The sequence below is a fragment of the Octodon degus genome, unplaced genomic scaffold (genome assembly GCF_000260255.1).
Source record: "Octodon degus isolate 3935 unplaced genomic scaffold, OctDeg1.0 scaffold00273, whole genome shotgun sequence".
Lineage (NCBI taxonomy): Eukaryota > Metazoa > Chordata > Mammalia > Rodentia > Octodontidae > Octodon > Octodon degus.
Window position 1 is genome coordinate 16,185 of NW_004524849.1, and position 7,669 is coordinate 23,853.

Below are 7,669 nucleotides of genomic sequence, written 5' to 3' on the forward strand. Positions count from 1 at the left end.
ATATATATATATATGAATTGAACTCACAACCTTGCACTTGCCAGGAAGGCCCTTGTTCAGCTCAGCCAAATCCTAGGCCCTTGAGGATATATTAAAAATATTTCTCTCTAAATTGCTTTCTTTTGGGGCTTGAAATACTTCACTCCAAGGTCTCCTTGAATAGAGCTTTTTCTTGGAAAAGTCTCTGGAGAGTTTGATGATTTTTAAAAATTATTTATTTGGTGCAGGGTCTCACCACACAGCTCAGACTCATAGTGATCCTCCTGTCTCAGCCTCCCCAGTGCTGCGCTTACAGGCATGGGTCACCATTACCAGAGGTCCAGAACCAGCAAGGCATGTGGAACCAGGCATTGAACTCAGTCCTGATGCTTGTAGGCAGACACTTAGACCACCAAGCTATGTCCCAGCCCCTCAGATGTTTTGATACACATGAGAAGGAATATCAGCGCCAGACACAGGGGTACAAGGCTGTGACCTGTGATCCTTTAAAGCAAGAGGAATGAGGCCTGGTCTGCATTAGGGAGACTCTGCCTCAGAGAACCAAGCAATGCAAAAATGATGATAACCTAATACAAATTAAAGTAAAGTATTAACTAGTTAAAAAAGGGGGGAGGGCAGAACAGAACAACAACAACAACAAAATGAGAAACCTTGTTCACACTCATATAAAAACAAAAACAGGGTCAGCGAAATAGATCATTGGTCTGAAAGGCCTGCTTAGGCAGTTTAGACAAGCAAAGGGAATGGGATTCCAGGCCCAGGACCTCATGTCATACCAGGCTTCCCCAGGGTGAACTGAGCTGGCCACAGAAGAAAAAAGAAATAAAAAAATAAAGGAAGAAAAAATAAAGGAAAAGAAAACAAATACAAAAAAGACTTTTAAAAAAATTCAAAAATCCATTTCACCATGTGTCTCTGCTGTCAAACAAAGTGGGCAGAGTCCAGGTCCTTGTTCATTAATCCCAGAAAGCCAGTTGTGGATTTATGGTGGGGCTGAGGATAATCCCAGCATGCCTGCACTTGAATTCCACTGAAGTTCAGGCTGGTTTCTTGCTATGAGGCTGTAACTCTGTATGTTTAGCCTACCCTGCTCTGTGCAGGGCCTGGGAGATGGCTTAGTGGAATAAGCGCTTCCCTGGCAAGTGCAAGGACCTGAGTTCAATCCCTGGTTCCTCAAAAAAAAAGGCCTACAATGCTCTGTGTCCCACTTATAGACTGAACTCAGTTCCTTGACCTCCTACCAACTTTAAAACTTGGTTCCACCTCAGGCCTAATGCTGGGAGCCTCTGTACTGAGCCAGCCCACAACTGCCTGAATTCCAAGCTCATTTGGACCCTCTCCAAGATAGCTCCTGGCCAAAAGCCTTCTCTGGGGAATGTCTGACCCTGAAGGACTGAAGAGGGAATGTCTGACCCTGAAGGACTCACTAGCCACTGCAGCCTGCTGTGTCTGCTGCGCCATTCCACTGGACCATTTCTCCATGGAGGCCTCTGGCTTCACCGATAGTTACCTTGTGTCTTAGTTCCTTTTCTCTCATTGCTGAGACAAAATACCTGACACCCAAGTTAAAGTGGAAAGGATTATTCAGTTCAGTCTGTGGCAGCTTCAGTCCATAATTAGCTGACTCAAAAGCAGATAGCACATGGCAAAGAGCCAACACATGGCAGCAGAAGATAGCAAAAGCAACAACAGAGAGAAGGGACACAAGCCTCTTTCTGTCCTTTATATTGTATCCGATCTACTGGGATTAGGCAATACCAATCCACTCACTAGACTGATCCAGCTACTCCCCACCCTTAATCCTACCAGCCTTAATCCAAGCATTGAACCATGAATCAATCACACACTCTACATTGAGCCAACTTTAAATGAGCCCCATCTGGGCAAGAGAATAGCTCATGAAATAAACAACTGGCTGGAAATTGCAAGGCCCTGAGTTCAATCCGTGGTACCGCAAATAAATCAATAAGCCCTCTCTAAAACTGCATGAGGCTTTGGTGGGACATGCAAACACAAACCATAATGCTGTGCATCTGCAGGTTTGGCACCATAAACTAACAGGGTTAAGAACAATGTAATACACTGAAAGCGTAAGCTGATAAACAGGGACAGACAGGAACAATAGGCCCAGATGATTGACTGCTCTGGATTCACTGGAACAACTCCGACTTGAACTATTTTCCATTGTTACCTCTTTTGGTGGTTATGGTGGGAGCAATTTTGACACAAGGACTTGCCATGTAGTTCAAGATATAGCTGAGCTCACCATGTAGCCTGGGCTGGACTGAAACTAACAGTGATCCTCGTACCTCAGCATTCTGAATGCCGCGATTACAGGCATGGACCACCACCCTCAACTATCATTACTTTTATGGAATGAAAAGTCTCTGCAAAAGAAATATTCAGAGAGCCTTTCAAATTAGAGTTAAGAGGTCATCAAGTAAAAAGGTATTATTAATGGAGTTTAAGGCAAAAGCCCCAGCTCAGAGATCTCAACAGACCAGGCTTAGCCATAGGTCCCTGAAAGCCAATTGAAGAGAAGAGCGGTGGTGAAAATCAAGAAGGAAACTTATGCAGCATGGCCATGCTGCAAAGCAGAGTGAGTTTCCAGATCGGACTTCAAGGGACTGACCGAAATTTGGGGTTGGACTGGGGAGATAGCTCAGAGGTCTAAGTGCCTGCCTGAGAAGCGCAAGGATACAAATTTGATTCCCAGTACCGCATGCCATACCCAAATGGGAACCCTAGGGGTACCGTGCAGGCCTGAAACCAGGTGTGGGGCCGGGCGCCTGTAATCCCAATGCTAGGGAGGGTGAGAAAAGGCTGAACTGTGAGGGGAAACCCTGTATCAAATAATATTTTAGAAAGAAAGAATTTGGGGTTTATAGAACAAGGGAACAAAGGCGAGGACTGGGATTTGCATAGCTGCAGTTCACTGCCTCATGGTCTAGTTGAGTTGGATCTCAGGATGTGCTCTGTAATGTTCTGGGAGAGCCACTTAAGGAGGGCAATAGGTCAGGATTCAAATTTTCCCAGGTCCCTTGACACAAACACTCTCCCTCATGGTGTCCCACACAGAGCGAAACCCAAAAGTGAAGAACAGGTCCACCTGACTTTGACCTGGGCGAGCAACCACAGAATTCTCCTTTGTTAACATTAAAAGTCCCTCACAGACCAGGTAGCCCTGCCTAGATTAGCTCTCCCTCAGCTGTTCTTCCCTAAAAGAGCCTATAAAGTCTTCTGTTCCCACCCCCACCCCCTGTATTCATTGCTATTTTGGTCCACTACACAGCCAGCCTGCCTGATGCCCCCAATAAATCTTCTACTCATGTCAGAATGCTTGGTTGATTGAGTGGGTTTGTACCTAACTTAGGGGAGCTACTTCTCATCATTAAATCCAATTTCTCTTCCCTTAGGGAAGCATGCTTGGTTTCTGTGCTGAAGTAACTCCACCCACGTAGGGAGTGACCACAGTGTGGGGCAATCTGTACATTTCTGGTTTTCCTGGAAGCTGAGGTGACTGCAGGTTTTGGACCATGGAGATTTCAGGGTGTTATACCTAGGGCTCTGGAACTGTACAACCAAGAGGTAGCAGTTAGATGTTCCTGTAAATCTGGAAAATCAGTTACTCTGATTTTTGTGTCCTCAGCCTTGAAGGAGATGAGGCAGGCTAGTTAAATTTAGATTCATGAAAATTTCTATTATATTGAGTCCCCATACCATGCCAACCCTGCCCTGGGCATGTCCTGAGCCGGCAAACTTGTCCAGGCCTGGTCGGGCACTCCTGTAATCCCAGCACTGAGGAGGCTGAAAATGGGAGGATCACTAGAATTCCAAGATGCATAGTGAGACCCTGTACCAAATACATAAATGAAAGAGAGAAACCTTTGCATTATACACTCCTTATGTTATTAACACGCCGACCCATAGAGGTGTACGGGACTCTGATCCACAGTTTCAAGGTAATATATGAGAAAGACATGGCGCTCGCGTCTTCAACTCATACACTAAAAGCTGGAATGATGCACAAAAGATTAGCATGACCCCGGTGCAAGAATGTCACTCAAATTGGTGAAGCATCCCATATTTTAAAAAATGAGACAGACACAAAAATTGAAGGTAGAAGCCAGCTGTGGTGACCTATAACTGTAATTCTAGCCTAGGAAGGTTGAGGCAAGGACAGCCTGTAGTGGTTGATTATCAGTGACAACTTGAGAATTTTAGAAGCTTAAGTCTATTGTTTCAGCAACTCCACACCCTAGGGTGTACAGGCCCCACCCTAGGGTGGCTCATCCCTTAAAGGATATAAAGGAATTGAGGAAGGAGGAAGAGCTCCATTTCCTTCAGAGGAGCTCCCGTCTTCTCTGTCAACTTGGACTTCATCTCCTGGCTTCCAGCACAAACTCTTCGGCTTCTGCCTTGGATCCTTCAGCCTTCCGTGACGGAAACAGACTTGCACGGAGCACTGCAGTGAGCTCCAGACCTTAGACTGATTCAGTCTCAAGTGTGCAGACGAAAGAAGTCTCCACTACAGCCTTCCCCATCCAACTCTGTGGCTGATTGTGGTAAGCCAATTTATTTTATTTATTTATTTATTTATTTATTTATTGTATTTACTACAGGACCTGCTGGATCTCACTACTTAGACAGACTCCTAGTGATCCACATGGGTTTAGCCTCACAGGACCTGGGATTACAGGCACACGCCACCACACCAGTCTCAATCTCCATCTCAGCTCACCTCGCGGTAGGGGCCAGCACAGCACTCCGGGCATCAAACCCAGGCCGCTGCATTCTGCCTAAGCAGGTGCTTTAGTCTGCTGAGCTATCTGGCCTGCCCTAGAGAGCAGTGTTAATAACTGCAAATGGACTTACTATGCAGTATACAAGTGTATCTCTTTACACAATAACTAAATGCCATTGAAGCAAAGACAATACATATACATTAAGTTTTAAATGGCAGGACCAGATTTAAAGACATGCCAAATTTTGATCATTTTTTGTGTCTGAATTCTAGATATATATTGTTTAAAAGAGAGCACCTCTTGTTAGTTTGCACATGTTAAACTTTTATAGTCTTAGCTCCATAAACTTAAGTTTAAAGCTTAGACTCACAGTACATCTTGTGTCTCAGATGTATACATACATATCTTCCCAAATATATAAGTTCTCATAAACTAAGATAATAGTTGTTCATTTAACCAATCATAAACCAATTCTTGAAAACATTTAATAGGTTAACCTTTAAATACTCCTTTGCTCTTAAAGCCCACTTTTAGTAATCACGGACCTAAAAATATATAACCTTTTCCTTTCAACCTAGTGTAAAGCTTAACCAAGAGTATATTAAGAAGTAGCTTAAGAAATCCATATTGTTTTAGACATAGAAAGCTTAACCTTTTAATTTCATTTTAATCATGTGTAAAATTATTTATTTACATATTTATTTGGTTCAGGGTCTCTCTATGCAGCTCAGACTTGAGGTGATACTCCTGTCTCAGCCTCCCCAGGGCTGGGATTTCAAGTGTGTACTACCACACCCGGTTTTGGTACCAGGGAGCGTACTCACGTCCTTGCACTTGACAGGCATATGCTTCGGCCACCACACTATCTTCCCAGCCCCTTCACCTTTTAATTATAGGGAAAATAATTACTTTAAATTATTCATATTTTACATATATTTTTTCATGTGTGTGTTTGTGTGTATGTAAAAGACAAGGAAGAACTAATATAAAGTTAATAGAAAATGGAAATACACTTTTTAAAGTTGCTAATACTAGGAGAAAATATATCCTGTCTTATAAGTAGATTGTAAGTCAAAGATATAGTATAAGTCATAAAACAAAGATCAAAATTAAATACTCAGAAAATTAATTAAAAATTAAATATTTCAAAACAATATTCACAAATTAAAATTAAGTTGTGAGACCAACTAGGAGGTCAGAATGTAGTATATCATGTGTACGAATCTGTGATCAATTTAGAGTACTCACACAGTATTTGAATAGTTTAATAGATACAAAAAGATCAACTACGAAAAAGTTTTCAGATAGTAAAGAATTACCAAGAATAAAACACAACAAAAATACTGGAATGGCAAATATATGACCAACACTTCTAACAGTTTGGGGATAGGATATCACACAAAGTTCTAGTATGTGGTGGACGTGGACAGTGTCCATGACACTTACTGGTAGCTAGGTGTCACTTGTGGGACTGAGCTACTGCTATTTCCTTCATATCCACCCTGTACACCCCGACAGAATCATGACCCACAGCGTGCAGGGGAAGTCCATTTGTAAGAGGATGCTGATGGAAATATTTTGCTGCTGTATGCAAAGGAATCATGGAAAGACTGCTATTGGGCTGGGGATATAGCTCAGTGGTATAGTGCCTGCCTGAAAGACTGCTTTTGTATACCAATTTTTCTGTCCTGTTTAATTATTTGCCCTCCTTGGTGGATTATTTCTGTTCTGATGGAGTTGTGGTCATTTTGATTCCTTTCTAGAATGTATTTTAGTAGTCTGCAAGTTTGGCTTTGTTGTCATGAAATTCTTTAGTTCTTTGTCATGGATGTATTTCACTTTTCCATTAAACTTGAAAGAGAATTTTTATATTCTTATATTCTCACTCTGGTTTGGAATTTGTTTTCTTGTAAGACTTGTAGTACTTTGCTCCATGTTCTTCTTGACTTGGTGGTTTGAGAAGAAAAATCTGCCGTTATTCTGATGGGTTTCCCTGTAAGTGTAATCTGTTTCCTTTTCCCTAGTGGCTTGTAGTACCCTGTTCCTGTGCTGCATTTCTGGGATATTAACTATTATATGTCTTGGTGTGCTTTTAATTGGGTTGGTGTTATTTGGAGTACCATATGCTTCATTTACTGAATGTCAGATTGTTTCCCCATACTTGGGAAATTTTCTGCTATTACTTCTGCCCATATTCTTTTATTTCATTTGTACTAACTCCTGCTTTCTCATAGATGCTTATGAGCTTTATGTTGTTCTTCTTTGCATCATCTTGCAGATGCTAAATTATTTTTTCCTGCAACCTAGTTGTTTCTAAGAGATCTTTCCTTACCTTTTTACTAGGTGCAATTGTGCCTTCTAGGTCTGATAGTCTATTTTCATTTTCATTAAAATGGTTTAGCCACTTGTCACTGAGGTTTTAATTTCCTGTATATCATTTTGAATCTGCTACATGCATTTTCTTTCCTATATTGCTCATTCAACAATTTCATCATGTTTATATTTGCCTCTGTTTTTTTATCAGTGTCTTTCTTAGAAGCACTTAGACTGGACTTTAACGCCATCTTCTCGGAACCCTCTGCGCCATGAGAGCCAAGTGGAAGAAGAAGCGATTGCGCAGACTGAAGCGCAAAAGAAGGATGATGAGGCAGAGGTCCAAGTAAAATAGCTCGTACCCCCATGGAGGCCAAAGGAGCAGAAATAAGGAATGCTGGAGGCTGACAATGCTGGAGCAAGTTTTGGACTGCATGCTGCCTAGAATGTCTCAAGGGATTCGAACTTCATTGCCATCGGATCGCCAAGACCACCATGAAAGAGACATTCACCTGGTTCAAACTACAGATTCCCTGGTTGTTTACCCAGGACATGTGGCATTCTGGACTACTTCTGTTTTCACGTTTGGCTGAATGTAAAGCATGTGCAAT

The 7,669-nt window shown here is 42.1% G+C and overlaps 1 non-coding gene across 1 annotated transcript; it reads left to right on the plus strand.

Moving 5' to 3' along the window:
- Positions 1–3,988: 3,988 nt before the first annotated feature.
- Positions 3,989–4,091, plus strand: LOC111814133. Its single transcript, XR_002819201.1, has one exon. It is a non-coding gene; the product is annotated as a U6 spliceosomal RNA (small nuclear RNA).
- The last annotated feature ends 3,578 nt before the right edge of the window (positions 4,092–7,669 follow it).